The sequence below is a fragment of the Falco naumanni genome, chromosome 11, assembly GCF_017639655.2.
Source record: "Falco naumanni isolate bFalNau1 chromosome 11, bFalNau1.pat, whole genome shotgun sequence".
Taxonomy (NCBI): Eukaryota; Metazoa; Chordata; class Aves; order Falconiformes; family Falconidae; genus Falco; species Falco naumanni.
The window spans coordinates 30,095,577-30,113,811 of record NC_054064.1 but is presented as its reverse complement, the minus strand read 5'-3'; the positions used below and the strand labels follow the sequence as shown (position 1 = coordinate 30,113,811).

At 47.7% G+C, this 18,235-nt stretch overlaps 1 long non-coding RNA gene across 2 annotated transcripts; it reads left to right on the top strand.

The window, feature by feature from the left end:
* The first annotated feature begins 607 nt into the window (after nt 1-607).
* LOC121095590 lies at nt 608-11,074 on the top strand. Of its 2 annotated transcripts, XR_005830153.1 has the most exons (4): nt 608-736; nt 2,135-2,291; nt 8,133-8,282; nt 10,965-11,074. It is a non-coding gene; the product is annotated as an uncharacterized LOC121095590 (long non-coding RNA). The 2 variants fall into 2 exon arrangements; XR_005830154.1 differs by lacking the exon at nt 10,965-11,074 and having other exon boundaries at nt 8,133-9,121.
* Nucleotides 11,075-18,235: the final 7,161 nt, after the last annotated feature.

Below are 18,235 nucleotides of genomic sequence, written 5' to 3'. Positions count from 1 at the left end.
GTGTACCTGGTGTGGGATGGCACCTGTCAGGGGGTGCAGCTGGCTGCTGGTGGCACCTTCCTTGGAGTGACATCTACCTGGGGCATGCAGCTGCCTAAGGGTGACATCCTTGGGGTGCACCCCGCTTGGGTTGAACCCTCCTTGGGGTGCGCCTTCTTGGAAGTGGTACCCTCTTTGGAGACCACGTACTTGAAAGTGACACCTTCCTTGGAGTGACACCCTGAAGGTGACACTGTCCTAGGGGTGCACCCTGCTTGGGATACACCTGCCCATGGGGGTGGGGATGCACCCATCAGAGAGGGACACTGGCCTTGGGGTATGCCCTCCTTTTGGTGCACCGTGCTTGGGTTGACCCCTCCGTTTGGTGACACTGCACGTGGAGTGGCACCAGCCAGGGGAGCTGCATGAGGCCCACAGAGGGATGCTGTGGGGTGGGAGCATGGCCCCACAGGCACCCAGCGAGGCCCAGCTGTGCCTGGGGTGGGAGGAAGGGATTAATGGTAATGAAATAAGGTGGGGGAGTGGGGAGGAAGGGGTGGGGTGTTGTGCTGGGGTGGTTGGTAGTGGGCTGGAAGGGGAGGAAGTGTTGTGGAGAGGAGGAGGGTGGTTGTGCCCTGGGTGCTGTGCCCTGGGTTCTCCCTGCTGAGGAAGAGAGATGGTGCTTACGGATGTCTCCTTGCTGCCCTTCACCCTGGACCGCAGGCCAGGCAAAGTGGAGACCCAGCAGTGCGGCAAAGTAAATTCATGGGGGGCTGGGGAGGGCTCAATTTGGGTTGATGGTGGTGCTACCCACGGCTGGGCAGCGTTGTGGGGTGGGGTGGGTGAGCAGTTCTTGCTTGGCAAAGCCGCCGTGGGAGCCTGCGTGTGGGTCAGTAGCTGTGTTAATACAAAGGAGTGAAATAGATGCACGGGGCAGGAAACATCAATAACGTCAGCAGTCAGTGCAGCCAGCTGAAACCATCTCCGTGTCCCTCCGCTGCTGTTTCTCATGAGCTAGCAGCTCATCCTAGCAATAGCATTACCCATTCCTTAGCGTTTCTGCCCTGGGAGAGCCCGTGGTCTGGTAGGGTAATGCTGCATATTAAGTAATAACACAGCCGCTCTAAGTGGGCTACTTCTTGCTAGAACTTCTCATTAGGAATGTACTTCGGGGGGGAGGAAACCCTCCCCTGAAGGCAGCACCCATTTAGCGAGCCTGATGCTTTTCTCTGGTGAAGCTTTCCCCTTTTTACTCATTAAGGCAACTGCGCGGTAACGGTGGCTGGTGAGCAGCTGGTGCAGGTGTGTGCTGTAAGGTGATGTCTCCCTGCTCTGCAGTCCTGTGGCCTCAGCTGCCTCTTCCCTGGGTGACAGGACCCCTGTGAATGCTGTCTGGGTCCCCTGCATCTCCAGGCCAGAGCTCAGCAAAGCAGGAGCTGCTCCTCAGCTCAGGGCGCTGCACTGCAAGAAGGGTTGGTTTGCGGAGAGGCTCAGATCCATTTCCCCTTCAAGCCATCACTCAACAGACAATTCTGGCCGAAAGTCCAAAAGGTTTCTTAATGAAAGCAGGATGTTCTCCCTCATCTCCTAAATAGCACATAAACTTTGTCTGGACCACACAAATAGTTCACATTTTTAAAAAATGCAAGCTCATCCCTAGTAAGCAGCATGACTGAATGCTGAAATTGGTCTAGTGTAGCTGAAGAGTCGTGCTGCCATGCTTTAGCAGCATTAATTCTGACTTCTCCATTTCTTATCCAGCTGCAAGAAGCAGCGGAAGGCAGTCACTAACGCAACCCATGCTCTGAAGCGGGAAAGAGCTATTTGGGAAGCCGGACCAGCAGTGTGAATAAACAAAAGATACCTGATAAAATAATAACCAGGCTATGCGACTGTACTGTCATAAATAATAAAATGACAAGTCGGTTCTACAAATCCAGTCATATGAACACATAAAATAAGGAGCTCAGGGTAGAAACGTGAAGGTTGCTGTAGTACCACACCATAGGTAGTACACCGAAGCCGTATCTGTTCAATCAGAACAATAGACGTACGTGAAGGCATAAGAGAAACCGTATTTACAAACAGTAAACTTTGGATAAGATAGCATTATTGCTATCGCCAGGAAAGCCTGAGAAATCTCTGTCTTCTTCAGGCACCTGCAAAATTGTTAGTCCAGGCAAGGCTCTACCTCGCAAACTCTCGGCGGCTCTCCTCTGCCTTTGCTCACCAGAGCACACAGGGTTTGTTTGATCTCTGCTCCCAGTCTTGGCAAGCCCTGACTCTGCCTGAATGAAGCGCCACACAAATAGGTGAGATCTCGAATGGTGGTTTTGTAACGGTTAAACTAATATATTTAACGGGAGCTGTTGTATGGAGATGTACCATTTTCCTGTCTTGTTTCCTAGAAGTTGGTAATTAAATCTCTGAGCAAGCTGATGCATCATGAGCATTTCCACAGCCCGTTACACACACAGAAGATGTTTACTAGAAACACTGAATTAATATTAATCAGCTTTTTCGTTTACTGAATGTATTGTGGGGGCTTAAGGTTTACAGGAGACCTAGAGCAAGCCCTTTGCTGGGCAGCAAGCGTGCCTCCAGGTGGGTGAGCACCTTCCACCCCATGGGTGTTGGTGAGGCTGAGAGCAGTCGTCCTGCTCCTGGTCTGCTCCTGGAGAGCAGCGCTGGGGCTCAGGCTGGAGGGCATTTGCTTAGTTTACCTGTGTGCATACGTTCTATGTGTGTGTGTCTATATCCTATACCTCTCGCTCGTGCACGCTGGGTGGGGAGCTGTGCTCATAGGCAGCGCCTGAAGGGTCTTGAGTAAAGTGCTGGGGGGGGAGGGTTGCTAGGAGATGGAGACTGGTGTCTGGCCAAGTGGCGGGTTTATTTTTGGTGTAGATCACACAAAATGGTATTTGCCTGTGGAGCAGAGTAGAAATCTCTTCCCTCTGCTTACGCTCATCTCTGAATGCTCTGTCTGTGCCTAGTAGCGTTGCAGCTTATTTAAAAGGGAAATCAAACACAGACTAGGTGCTAGTCCAGCTGTAGGCTGGGTGGTTTGCAGTCCCTGGGGTTGTGTTTTTGGGTTTTTTTTTCTTTTTTTTTTTTCTCTACTCATTGAGAAATCCCCTGTTTGACCAGCAAGATATAGTCTCTGTTTAGGGGAGGGCATCCTCCCATGCCTTTGGTTCCTTTGTGGCCAGTTGTCTTTGCTTCTTCAGACACTGTGTGTTAGCAGTCAGGTTTTCTGGGTTTGCAATTACCAAATGCATCCTGCCGGGGCTTGTTCTCTCTTGCTTTGCTGCTTATGCCCCTTGTTGCACTCCAATGCCAGCCGGGAGCCAGCCCCCACATCTGAGCTGGTGTCACCTCCGCCCTCCTCGCAGACAGGGGCTGTGTGATGGCACGGGGAAAGCTGCTGGGGGGTGCCTGGCCCTTTGCTTGGGGCACTCAGCTCTCCCTGGTGTGCTGCCAGGCTGGATTTACAGTAGAAATTAGGTCTGAATGCTAAAACATGGGGGGGTTGTACCCCTTTGCGGAGTGCAGGAGTCCTGGACAGAAATACGGGCACCTCGCAGCTCTCAGAGGCTTATGCCACGTGCTCACATCTTACTGATGCTTCTCTCGGGCACAGAACTCCCCTCACTATGCAAGGGGCTGTTTTGGTAACTCAGGGCTAAACAGCAGGATGCTGAAGGGTTGGGAGCACACCAGGGCAAACCTGTGTGCTGCCTGCTGCAGTGCTGGCTCCAGTCGCTGTCGTGAACCTGTGGAAGGGCTTGTAGCTGATCATCTGGAGCCGCGTCTGACCTGTCAAAGGACTTCAGCTCAGCACCCTGAGCCTCTCAGCCCGTTTGGGAAGAGGTTAGGACAGTGTAGTTTTCCAGTTCAATGTGATCAAAACCCACCTGGAAGGCTGTGCATCTGCTTATACAAAAGCTCAGGTTCTGAGGCATGCTGTCCAACCCTTGTAAGTGTCCTAAATCTGTGGATTTTCGGTGGGATTTGCTTTCCCAGTCTGTTTTTGGAGGAGCTAGTTATGAGATAACGCAGCAGTGGGTAAACTGTGACATGTGAAATGGTGGGATTTTTTTGAATGTTAGAGAAACTACGCATCAGAGGCTTATGCACATTAGATTTGTAACCAAGCAATTCCCATTTATATTATGTAACTGATGTTATTTATCAAACCCCATGTACTGGCCAAGAGCAGATGTCAGTCTGTCGTGCTATAGTGTTGGAAATTAACTTTTCTGGGGGTTGGTTATTCAAAAACAATCTTGTGATTAGCTTGCTGTAATATAATGTAACAGCATGCAATATGGAAGTGTTACTTCAAAAATATAGCGCATGTGGGTCCAAAGTCTATTGTGGTCTCTTTGGGGTTTTTTTTTATTTTTTTTGGAATTGGGTGAAAAGCTGAACTGTATGGCAACATGTGATGCTCTGGTGGGAATGTATGCTTGGAACCCCTCCCTGAGTCAGGCTGGGGAAGGAGTGTGGTATTTCTTACATTGAAAATAAAACACTTTCAGCATGCAATGTGCTAAACATTCATTTAATGAGGAGGCCGCTGAAAAGAGACTGCTTGCATATGCAGGCCCTGGGTGCATCCATGCTCTAACCAGCAGTTAGGGAAGGACATGTTTTCCTAGTGGTTTACTCCTCCTACATGAGAATAAGACTTCTGGAGAAGGTTTTCTTAAGGGCATAAATCAGTAACTAGGTTCCTCATCCCATTAGAAGCTAATAGTAATGAATTCCTGGGTGGGTTTTTTTTTTTATATGCTCTGTGATTAGGGTGATGGTTTATTTGAGGGTTTCGGGCGTCATTTTTAAAGCAGATAGGTGCACTAATCCTTTCTCTGCAATCATGGAATCAATCCTTTAGGCTTCATCCGCAACTGTGAAGCACAATATGGACGTGAGGTGAGCTATGTGGAAAGGTGGGGGGTATTTTTTTGTTTCCACAGAGTCTTACCCTCCTTTTCTTTGCTAGTTGTGGGTGATACAATGCCTACAGAAACTTTGTAGCCTGGAGATAACTTCTAGCAGTGCGGAGGGAAAAGCCATGACCGTGTGAGCTGCTTACAGCATTTTTTCAGTGGCTTGCCAAGTATGTTTTCTTTTAGGGCATAATCTGAGAGAGCTGGCAGACCTCTTGGCTTTGCCTGATGAGCTCAGCTGGGAAAGCACTCGGTGGTGAGGAGTCTGAAGTTTATCCTCACCCTTTGATTTGGACCCATGGGCATCTATTCCAGGGACAGGCTGAGGAAGAATTTAGGATTTGGTTTGCTGCCTGTAGAGTAGATCCAGCGTTTTTTGACCTGAAATGAGATGCTGTTTGAAGATCCGTGACCTTGCAGAATCAGTCCACTATTCCCTTGCTCCCTCTGTTTTGCTGCTCTGTATCAGAGCACCAGTGCAAACAGGGTGGAACAGCACGTTCTCCACGTCCACAATGGCCAGGACAAGAGTAAGGCTAAAATTAAACCACGCACAGATGGTATGAAATGAAGAAATACTTAGTGAGGCTTGTTGAAGCATCAGAATCTGTTATTTGGACAGGACTGTGGAGTGCAGATGTTCCTGCCTGGGGTGGTGGGATGCTGCGAGGTCAGTCCCTGCACGTCTAGTGCCTGGTTCATGTCTTGACCAGGACCTCGGGGTTTGGGCTCAGCCCCTGTGGGATGCCGGGCAAACCGTCAAGGGTTACGTGCAGTTAAGGGTTGAAATGTCCAAAGCAGGAGAGCTGAGCTGAAGTCCAAAAATCCCCATCCAAACCTTCCACTTGGCTGCTGCCAAGCCCTAATGTTTAAGTGGCTTTTATTTTATTTTTACTTCTAAGCTCCCCACCTGGGAATGTGCCAAAAGTTAGACCTCTCTTATTTACCCAAACTGCTCCATTTTTAACAGTGCTGAGCTGCAAAGTCACTAAGCCCAGAGCAACCCAAGGTAAGGTACTCCCCCTGTGCCTTAGTGGCTGCATCTTAGGAGCATCTTCAGTGCCTTTTGGTACCTGCAATTCAGAACAGAGCTTTGCTTGGGGGAAATCAGGTGTTCGAGTTCCTATTTCAAGTTCTGTCTATGTATCATCTTCAATCACTAGCTTTGAAGTAAATCTAGATTTTATTTCATTTTTTTTACTTAGCCCTCAGTCTTTCGATGTTTCAGTTCCCCGTCCTCATAACTCATTCCTTCTCCCCGCCTGTGTCTGAATGAGTGTTTTAGACTAGAAACTCTCAGACCTGTCCTGAAAAACGTATGCATTTATGGCAGGCCGTTACACTTGGTAGCAGGCTGCTGGTATGATGGGTCGGCTGCACCTTTGAGAGGTTTGTCCCCGCTGTTGTCTGTGCTGGGTCTGAGCATCCCTCGGCCAGGCTGTGGCACATAGTCCTATTTGTGTGCATGTTTTTAATACGCATGTTGTTTCAGCTGAAATGCCTTCTTGTGAGGCTGGGGCTCTTGGAGAATCGCTCTCACCCTCTCTCATCTCAGTGGCAAACTGAGAAAGGTTTCCTTTAGTCAGCTGGGGGAGTGGGGGGAGGATTTATGAATCGGAGAAATGCATTCCTGATGCGGAATAGGCATATTCCCCGTCCCCCACCCCCTGCTCAATAAAAGCACCATTTGTGTGGCAAATAGCCAAGGGTTTTATGAATACAGCTCTTACTTTCTCCAGCTGCTAGAAACCTTTCTCAAATATGAATTAAAATAAAAAGCCTTGCTAGACACTTTTAGCACTCATAATTCTGCTATTTTTGGTCTGCGGTGTGGAGTTCTTGCATCAGAAATCTTGGTTCGAGAGGCTTGAGTGGCTTCTTTCAAATATGAAAAAAAGCCAACCCTGAAAGATGTATGATTTTAATCTCCCACGCTATAAGGATCATCGGAACTTGATGTGATTATGTCCCCAGATTTGATGCTCCCCTAGCTGTTATGGCTGTGAAATCCTGTCTCTCACGTTTTATACAGGTTTTTCCTTCCTCAGAAGCCATTGGGGTGTGTTCTTGAGAAGCTGGTACAGCTGGGATTAGGTATTTTTAATAAATCAGCTGCTGGGGAGGAAAAAGATCGGGACTGCAATCCGTGCATAGGAATCTCTTACAGGTTTTAAGAAAAACGTTTTAGGTTGCATCGCAGGAATGAGCTTTGGTAGGAGACCTGGGAAACCATGGTAACGTTAGGGAGGTAGCTGCACTGTGAGTTTGCAGTTTGTGTTGGGAGTGTGAGTGGGAGAGGGATGTCTTGGGGGGCTGGTGGGAAGGCAGGCGAGGGGCACGGAGATGTGCTGGCTCAGCTGCCTGCACAGGGGATCATGGAGGAAAGGGAGTGCCTTTTCCCGGCGGGATGAATTCGGACTGTTTGCAGTTGTTAGTGATTTTCCATATCAGCCCAGTGTTCCCTGTGCAAAAGCACAGGGATTTTTGGATACTTGCATGCTATGTGGGACTACTTGTGCCTTGTTCAGAGACACTTTGGGAGGGTTACCCCGAGCAGGGAACACAGGGTGGTACCACCTAACGGTAGCTGCAGCGGGGCAAAGGGCATCTTTTCCTTGCTGTGTTTATAATTCAGCTGCTTCTATAAGAAACCTCACCTGTCTCTGAACTAAAGATGGGTAAATAGCAGTTTGTAAGCAAAGCAAGCAGGCTGCTTGGCTGGTCCAAAATACTTAGAAGTAGTTTTTAACATTAAATATATATATATCCATTTCTGAGAGAGCATAAATCAAGCTGCTTCTCTTCTCCCCCAACTGCAAACATCCTTTTGAGAGAAAAGCCAGAGTCATTTTGGATATCCAGAGTCAGCAGTGGCAGAGGGGTCGCTTTCCTGGAGGAAAGGGCTCTCACAGTGCCTGGGTAGCCGTGGGCATGTCGGGACCCTTGCAGTCAGTTTGTGTGTCTGTATTCAAGCCATGTGGCAGCCAGCAGTCGGGGGTGGAGTGGGGTGGGGGTGGGGTGTGGGGTGGAAATCTGGATAAATGTAAAATCTAACCCACTCAGATTTTGAAGGTGAATCAAGAAAATGTGTCTGGGGTAGGGGGGATAGGGACATCTAGTTCTATGTAGGCTGTGGTGTCATTAAGATGGAGTAGATGCAAGTTGCAGACATTCATTGAATGATCTCTCTTATATTCCTAGACCTATACATGGCAAGGAGAGGTGAAACGCAGAGCAAATCTCACCGTATGAATTTGTATGACATGGCAACAGGATGGCTCAATTTATTTGCAAGAGCCGTAAAGATTGTTCACTTCTATTGCATTAGCTTGAATCCCAGCCAGATCAGAGGTAAATAACAGAGCCTCCCAGAGATGGAAAACTAGCCGAAGGGCCATCAGTGCCTTTGCACCTGGATCTACAGTGTAGAAATTCAGATTTTTGCTGGCTGGTAGGAAAAAGTGAACATTCCCCACATTGTACACATTAGTCCTGGTGGGATCGTCTTCAAGGATGAAAAGCTCAGTGCCTGTAATGGTTGTGCCAAGGCAGCCACAAAGCAGATGCTCAGGAGTGATTGTACGACTGACGTTTTGGTGTGTCTGTGAGATGGAGCCTTGTCCGAGGCTGCAGCACCGTTCATGTAGGTCACCCAGCTTAACAAGGCAGCAGTGGGAAACGTGCATGAACTGTTGCACTCATTTGGAAAGAGGACTTAATTATCTAGAGGCTTTGATGAGAAATAATTGCTAAAGGCTTTAATACAAGTTACCATTGTCAAAGAAGCTCTTGTTCTCTGTGTGCCCAGGCTTTCCCTGGCGCTGATGGAGCAAGCTGCCTGCAGGTACCTTGCTTCCATACGGGGGTGAAACATCTTGGGGATGGACCAGATGATCTCCAGAGGTCCCTTCCAACCCTGACTGTTCTGTGATCTTACACAGGTAGCAACTATCCATCAACCAAAGCAGGGTAACACCGTGCAGCAACCTGATTGTTGTGTCAAAGCCCTTAAAACGTGTGTAAACGCTGACTTGTGGTGCTTGTGAGTTGCATTCCTTTCCAATCTGTGTGTTTTACTGCTATGTAAAAATGTTAATGCATTAGGGCCCCTCACCAAAGGGATGTTATTCATATTTTACTGAGCAGAAGATAAACCACAAATCACGCATAATAAAGGGTGTTTTCCCTCATTCTGAAGCTTCTGAGTTCACCTCTATACAATGCTTTCTTTAATAGCAGTGTATTGCAAAAATAAACCTAAATGTGACTGTCTGTCTTAAAAAAAAAAAAAAAAACAACAACCCAAAACCTCTTTCATGAGAAATAATAATCTTTTGGCTATATTTTGTGTGCCTAAGTAACAGCCTCGTAACACACTAATCATGCCCACTTGACGTATGCGACAGTATTAGTAGATAGCTAGGGATACAATTTTTTGCTTAGGCTGTATTGCCTGTTAGTGCATCAGTTTAATTTTACAGTCTGCTTGATATGACTGCTTTTATAAGCAGGGATATCATTTTACTTGTGTCCTATTGCAAGTTTGTGCATTAGTATAATTTTTCTGGTTTCTTCCAATGCATGCTGAAAGCGGTTGGCTTTTTCCCATGGATTTCAGCGTGTGATATATCAGGAGTTTCCTGATTAATCTGAGAAATTATACATTGTAATAATCCTGCAAATGTTTTCTGACCAACTCATGTGATACAGCACAGGACATCATCATACAGTAGCATTTTTTGGCCCATTCTTGTGCATTGTGTAAATGAAAGCAATTTTCACAGCTGGCCTTCCCATCACCTCTTCCTGCTGCCTAGAGATTAGATCTCCTAATCTGGTTTTATCATTTCCGTGAATCAGCCATGCTAGTTTAAACCACTTTGCTCTGCTGAGGCTGTGGAGCACTTCCAGGCTGAGGATGCCCTCTCAGACGTGAGCCTTGGGGCTAGCCCGACCGTGGGAGCCGTGCTTGCATCCTCCACAGAAGTCTTTGGAGACCTGCTCCCAGATGAGAATGTTACTTTTTCACAACCCGCTTAAGCAGAAATCGGAATGTTTTTGCCAAGTTTGCTGGGCTGGGAGGAAAAATCTGGAATAGACAGATGTAGGTGGAATCTCATGAACTTCCCTGGAGAGCTCTACACCAACATGTATTGCTGTGCAGCCCAGCGATTGCAGTGGCGAAGCTTAATCAGTAACAAATTGATGTCTTGTTAAGTCCCTTACTGATATATCTGGACCGGGCTGGCATGCCTCACAAGTAGGAAACAACAAATGACTTCAGGTCTTGTAAATCGGGGTGTGGAAGCGGAGCCCAGCTACGTTTCACGACCATCTGAGTCGCACATGTTCAGCAAAGGTGCTTGTGATTTGCCTGTTATCTCTGTATGGGGGAAAAGTGGAAGATAAATCTGAAGGCTTTTCCAGACAAAAGGAACTTATCAAGTAATACTGAAAACAGATGGCACAGAGCCAAGCTTGGATTTGGCCCTTATTTTGAGCTGAGTTGAAAGAAACTGTGGCCAAGGATCAGCTGGAAAACCATTTAACCCTCCTTGAGATTGAACAGCAGCTTTGCTGAGAAAGTCTAATTTGGAATACAAGCATGAGAAAAATCAAGAGTGCAATGATTTATACAGCGATTGACAGCAAGTCGTGTAGGACAACCTGCAAACTTGCCTCCCGAAGGTTATACCATGTGCGATCGCGTACTCTGTTGAGGTGAAGCTATAAAATATTAGAGGTTATAGAGGGGAAAAAAATGCAGCTTCTAATCCTTTTCACCACCTCTGATGTGCTTTTCCCTTATCCTGCCTGTGTCTCAAATTCTGTTCCAGGCACCGACTCTGTCAGGGCAAGTGAAAGTAGAAGGATTAGCTCAAAAAATTCAGGTGTCCGACTGCCAAGGGCTGGTTTATTTGTTGACTTCCTCACCGTTTGTGGCATCTCAGTTCTCTGACCTCCGGCTCATGCTCTTTGTTCCTTCACTTGACCATGCTTTCTGTAAGTCTTTGTTCTTTGTTTTCTTTATAGAGTCTAAGGACTTCGGGCCTGTCCGGTTTGGAGAAAAGGAGGCTGAGGGGTGACCTCGTTGCTCTCTGCAGCTTCCTGAGGAGGGGACGTGGAGAGGGAGGTGCTGAGCTCTTCTCCCTGGGATCCAGTGGGAGGTCACGTGGGAATGGTTCAAAGTTGCACCAGGGGAGCTTTGGACTGGACATTAGGAAGCATTTTTTTGCCAAGAGGATGGTCAGACACTGGAACAGGTTTCCTACAGAGGTGACTGATGCTCCACACCTGTCAGTGCTTAGGAAGCATTTGGACAATGACCTTAACAACATGCTTTAACTTTTGGTCAGCCCTGAAGTGGTCACAGTTGGACTAGATGATTGTTTCAGTCCTTTCCAACTGAAATAGTCCATTCTGTCCTGCCCTCTGAAGGACAGCCCCGGACTGTGCTCATGCCTTGCCTTTATCCCTCTAACTTTGTTTCCTTTTCCTCCCAATGTATTTCCATCCTTTGATCTCTCAAATCCTGGTAAAAAATGAATAGCTATTTATTCTTACAAGTAGTTTTGACCTTCAGCTCCGATTCCTGCTTTTTGAGATCATGAAGTCTTAGGTGGGTTCCTTCCACTTGTGAGGAGACTTTCTGCTGAGTGGCCTCCTACTCTGTCCGCATCCTCAGCTCCTGTGAGGAAGAGCTGGGACAGCCCTCTGCTGCTGAGCATCTTTTGGCGAGGATGGGTGTGCGAAGTGTGGCCATAAGTGCCTCCCAAAGACATGCTGGGGGCAGGATGGAAAGGAGAAAGTGACGTGAAGCTTGGAGAAAGCTTCTGGACAGTTAGGCTGTCATGCTTTTCCTTTGTTGTTTTTGTTTGGTTTTGTTTTTTTTTTAATGTAAAGGAATGAGACCAACAGAGCTTCATTGCTGAGCTAAGATGTCTTTTTTTTTTTTTTTTTTTGTAATTTCACAGGATGTTTATGATGACTTTTTGATTAATTGAGGAATTATACTCATTTCAATTGTATTCTCCCCATAAATGATGGCTGCTACTTTCCCTCCTTGCTAAAGTGATTGGGACTATACAGATGAGTAATGGTAGATGAGATTATTGGCTAATGACTATTTTTGCAATTAAAGGCACATTGGGGCTATTGTATAGGGGTTCCTGTCCAGTTGTTTAAGTGAGCTGATTTTGCTGTACTGTGGCTAAAAGAAGAAATAGAACTCAGACTCATCCCAGTGCAGTGAAATGACTCTGGATGGCCGGATCTTTATACTGAACTGCGTATGACATTACCGATTTCTTTTGTCTTGCAGAGTAGCTGCAACATCAAGGTATGCTTTCAATTCCACCTCTCTTCATTTGTAGCAACCAGCCCTTTACAGAGGGTCACGATGCAGGATACTCTTGGACCTCCACGTGAAGTAGAGGCAATTCATAGTCTTAAGGCAGCCCTGGTGCTTCTTGAGCCGTAGCGAAGAAAGCGTGTGGGGGTTTTGTGGTACTCACAGCTGAAAGTCTTGAGCCCTTGCTGCTTGTTCCTCATTTCATGCCAAATGCTAGCTTTTCTATTTTTATGAAGGATGAAGCTGGTAACTGTAGATTTTCTACAGGGTTGTTGCAGGACTCCTAAGAAAAAATCCCACAGGAACCAGCCTCAAATCCCATTTTACTCCAGCTGCAAATCAGAGGGTTTTGGTCTGCCGCCTTTAATATAAACACTGAGCAGTGTCTATTAGGACAATTTTATTGCAAAATAACCCCCCTATCAAAACAGAAGGCATTGCATATGCTGTTTCCAGTGGCAGAGGTGAGGCTTGTCACTTAATGCGTGAATGGGAGGCTTTTCAGTATTCAAGACATGCAGACCTGTGGGACATGTACTTAGGATTGCTTGACATTTCCAAGTTATTTTTAACTGATGTATCATCTGATGCAAATCTTTCATTGTAAAATGCAGAGTAGCTTGAAGAAGAATGCTCCTAAAGCCTTAGTTCAGGCAACATTTTATCAACCTTTGGAATTCAGTATGAACTAAGAAAAACTTCAGGATCTGTCTCGGCAAGTGAAGATGTGAACATCTGCTAGGCTGCCTTTCGCATTCTGCAGGGAGTTAGTACACTTTTTATAGCAGCTTTTGTCCTTGCATAACACCTAATGCAGAGGGTGTTTCATAGCATCCTAGAACGGTTTGGGTTGGAAGGGAACTTAAAGATCATCTAGTCCCAGGGACACCTCCCATTTTGAGCCATTGCTTGGGATCCCTTGGCACTATTGCACAGCAGTTAGTTAATAAGAAGATGTTGTTCCCTGTAATGTAATGCTATTATTATTTCAAATATATTGTTAAAGCTCTTTAAGCTCTCCTTGTGATCATTCCCTTCTGTATTTTTAATTATCAATGTTTTAAATGAAGAATTGACGAGGTATGAAAGATTAGATAAGGAAACATTCAACATCAAGGAACCCTTTGCCCAGAGGGGCTTTGAACAGGACTGTTGTATTGATCCGCTAAACTGCAGCCTGTGTTTTATCAGCAGTGCATACATCAAATGGCGTTGTGCACAACAAATATACTTACAGTTTCTAATAGGAAAAGAGACCCCGTTCAGTGTGGTGCTTCTGGTTGTTGGTTGACATGAGAGAATGAAATGTGTGAGCCTTTGAATGAAATGTGTGTCTTTTTTTTTTTTTTTTTTTTTTTTGGTAACTGAGGAATGATGGAGTGGGTCTATGAGAAAAAGACTCAGCTGATTTCAGATTTGAGGGAAGCAGGTTTCCTCCCAACTCACAGTGATTCATGAGCTGTCACGCGTCGGGGACAGATCCAGCCTGGCTCTGACAAAATGCATGACCTGAGCAGTCTTCTAAACCAGCAGTGCCACCGGGCAGGGTGACACAGAAAGGACCAGGAGGGGGGGAGGAGAAGCTGGACTGCAGCTCCAGGAGGGCCCAGCCCGTTGCATTGCTGTGGAGCAGCAGCAGCAGCAGCAAAGTGTTTTGTCTCGAGGAAAAATCAAATGAGCAAGTGACTGAGGTGGTTGGCACGGGGGTTATTCAAGGCTTGCTCCAGCATGGCCTCAGCCGGCACCCAGGGGAGAGAGGGCATCACTTAGGGGTCTGCAGGCTGCCGAGGGACCATGTTCAAAGGGACAGCTAAGCCTGGAGAGCAGGTTCAGCTACGACAGCCTTAAGCTCTCCTGTGCCCTTGGGCTGGGGATTTCATCCATGCCCTATAGAGAGTGTGTTTACATTCAGATATGACTGGTGTGACTGGTTCTGTCCTTGCCCTGTTGTTTTCCTGCCCAGCATGGTGGTACAGACCCACTGCTCGGAGGGAAAAGGACAACAAGCTGTTGTGTTTCTTTTGGACTTTTTTGGATTTTGCTTCATTTTATAGCAAAGCAATAAATCAATTTAAGCCGAGATTTACTATGACAGGTCTAAACCAAAATGAAGTCCCGGTACCCTTCTGTACAAATTCACCTTATATTAAACATTGGCAGCTGTCCCAAGTGCAGGCTTTCCAGTTCCTGGTGCGTTGAATGATGTTGGGCAACATCTACCAGCAACTCCACCTGAGTGGAGTCCTGCTTTCCCTTAGATGGGGGCTTATAAGAAAGATGGGGACAGACTTTTTATCAGGGCCTGTAGCAATAGGACAAGGAGTCATGGTTTTAACCTAGAAGAGGGTAGATGCAGACTAGATATAAGTAATAATTTTTCTTATGATGAAGGTGGTGAAACACTGGCACGGGTTGCCCAGAGAGGTGGTAGATGCCCCAGCCCTGAAAACCTTTGAGGTCAGGGGATGGGGCTTTGAGCAACCTGATCTGCTTGAAGATGCCCCTGCTCACTGCAGGGGCCTGGACTAGATGGCCTTTAAGGTCCCTTCCAACCCAAACTGTTCTATGATTCTATCATAGCCATGCATTCTGAGCTCCATTTAACCGCCTCCTGTCCTGCAGAATAGCAGTGTTGAAACGCGGGAGGAAAGGATACATGTGGGGCTATTTGTAGTATGTTGAGGAAAACCGGGTAAGTGTAAATAGCATCTCTGATCAAACTTTAAGCTGAGTGTTGCTCAGGAAGCCCAACACAAGCACCCTTCCTCTGGGCAGAAGGATGCAGCAGCCCCCTGCCTCACGTTCTCCTGGCTGTTTGTCCATGCAGCACACTCTCCAGCTACTCTTTCTCACCTCAGGCCAGGGGTAATTGCAGTTATTTCACAGGCAGCACCATCCAATGGGTTTTCTTAAATGCATAGCAGGGATGGGCCTGATCTAACTAAGATCAGTTGAGTACATAGCCTCTTCCCACATTAAAGCCAATTAAATTTGGATGGGTATGAGTGAGAGCAAAATTTAGCCCAGTTTGTCTTCTGTGAATTGGTTCATGTTGGCTGAGATTGAGTCTCACATCTTTCCTTGAGGCAGAGGCTCCCGTACGTGTGAAGGCTAGACTTACACCAAGCCATTAGAGCAGGGGAAGGGCTTTGATCTCAAAATTGCACCATTTGAAATTGCAGATGAAAAAAAGGGAATTAATTCAACAGCAAGCGAGCCTGCAAAGTGAATCATTTTAGCTTCTCCCAGACCAGGCTTGGTCCCTGCGCCTCTGAAATGGGAGCAGGACTCCAGCAGGAGCCATGCGTTACCCCAAGGGTACTGAGATGCAATGCTCCTGATGGCCTCGGGGCAGCAAGAGCAAGGACATGCCACCTTTGGGAGGGGGAGATGCCGTCGGAGGCAGAATAAAGCAGGATTAGCTGTGCATGGGAATGCGGCACAGCTCCTGGAGAGTGGTGGTGAAGGGGAGCTGGGAGCCAGAGCAGGAGGCTTTGGAGGAGCAGGTCTGCACAGCCTCCGCTGCTTTTGCCCCGAGCTGGATGTGTGCTGTAGAGCCGCTTCAGCGTGGCGCGGTGCCCAGGCAAATTCGGCTGGCTTTGCACTGTAACGCCACTCTGCAGCTTCCAAACCAGACCCGACTTGCACCCTGCCAGCTCTGAGCAGGAGCAGAGCAGCCCAAGCCTGGTGAATAGACATGCCCTGAGGATATGTCTACATTGCAGCGCAGAGGTGAGACCTGGGCTTGGTGAGACAGACCTGAGCTAGCTCTTGGGAGCCGCAGGGCTGCGATGCACTGGGGACACACTGAGCAGGAGGTCCCTGGGCTTTTGGAAAGGGGCTGTGGAGGAGGAGGGAGGTTTCTAGCCTCAGGGCATCTTGTGATGCTTTTGGGGACTGAGACTGGGTGGTGGAGGGACATTATGTGCTGGCACATTCTGGACCTCCCAGTGGGATGGCTGTTCTGTAGAGATCATGCAGGAAAACCATGACCAGCAGTGCTGGGAAGTGGACAAAGTGGTAGTGCTGGAGTCTGGGTAAAATACACCGCCGTCATCCTTAGGACGTGTGAATCTCAACCTTGGACTGAGGATCCTCAGCCCCATACCCTGGCGCTGGGATAAGCCTTAACTCTTCAGTGGGGTGGCTCATCCCCTGAAGCCCAAACCCATCTCTGCAGGGTGCAGGAGGAGACAAGGCATGTGGCATTTGCTGGGTGCCCCGCTGTGGGGCAGGGGTGCTTGGCATGTGATGGGCCAATTCAAGCATCTGTGGCTGCAGGTCGTGATAACACTGTAAGCTCCTTATGCATGAGCACATACAGCAAGAAAAGAATAAAAATAGTAGAAACAGGTAAAACTAGCTTCTGGCAAGAAGAGTACAAAGAGGTCGTTTGAAATAAGTTGCATATGCATATGAAATTTTAGTGTTGTTTTCCCTTATGCATTCCTAATTTCTGATAGCAAGTTCTATTGCTGTTTCTTAACTGCCAGGCTGTTTTCTACCTGTTTTCCCTCTGCCTGCCCTGCACCTCGTGTATTCCATGAAGGAAGTTCTTGTGTTTGATTTCACCATGTTGGCTCATGAAAATCTACCCAAGCTTTCCCTCAAAAGCAGGAGGACAGCCCTGCATGGGATCCATGCTGCCCACTGAAGAGGGAGCTGCGTCCATATGAGCCATTTGGATTCACTTTGCAGCCAGATGAAGAGAACTAGGCGCTTCCCACCCTACGGCAGCCCCCTCCCGTAAATCTGATGGACTGGCACTTCAAGGAAACGTTTTCTTTCCACTGTTTGGAAACAGATTTTAGATGGCTCCAGCAGATGTTATCCTCTGAATAACTCTGTGCTGCCACGTGGCTGTTTATTCCTGAAATTCTACAGCATTACAGAGACACACAAAAAAAAAAAAAAGGTAGAGAAAGAAACGATGGGAAGAAGCTTTATCAAGCCAAATCACAGGTGATTTTCAGCGAGATCTTGGGAAATGAAGTCTGGTGGGAGCCACCCGCAGAAGGGTGGCTGCAGCCCCTGGAAGAAGAGTGATGAGCTCCCCCCCAGCAGCTCCCAGCACCCGCGGGGCTCCCCTGCCCTCAGCACTGAGCACTAGGTGGCCTCCAAGGGTGAGATTTGGGCTCCCGAACGCAGTCCTGGCCTCTGAAATTACAATTGCAGCTGGATCCAAAAATGAGGATGCCATCTGGATGGGGAAAAAACCACAGGGCCAAGGAGATAGACTTTCTCCAGTTCTTGCTGCCATCCTGCTGGAGTACAGCTCACTCCGAGGTCTGCTCCACTGCCTCAGCCGAGTGCTGGTCCACATGGGCAGGAAAATAATGTGATGGGCTGAAAAGCAAAGGCATCATCCACAAGTCAAGGTGCATTGAAGCCAGCATGGGTGTATTTTTTTTTCCCCTGAATGCTACCAGCTTCGTGGCTGCTCGGTTGCGCACCATGCAGCATACATTACTGTCTGTTCATGTGCCATCCCTTGGTGTCCACTAAGGTGTGCAGCCTGGGGACAGCTGCAGGTGACTGGAAATGCAGCTGTTTTAAACTGGAAAAAGTTCCTAATGAGGGAATTATCTTTGTTTCATCCACCTTGTTTTCTAAATAAGCCAGGCTGGGCTACCCCTGGGCCATTCATGGGCTTTGGAAGGAAGCAGAAGCACCACAAGAGATTGCTCTTACCTGGGTGGTTTTCCTTCTTTACCTTGAAGGTGTCTTTCCGCTGGCATGGAGTGAGGAGGGACAGTGTTCAGCATCTCTCCCCGTCCCATGTCTGTGTCCTCCTGGGAGGGAGCGTTCAACTTCAGCTCCACGCAGGATTAGACCCCCAGCTTGGGTATCAAAATATTTGCTTTTATCATCTCTCAAATAAGCAGCAGCCGTGAACCAGCTCTTTGGGAGAGGCCGCTGTGCTTGGCCCTGTGGTTCAGCTCTGGTTTGGTAC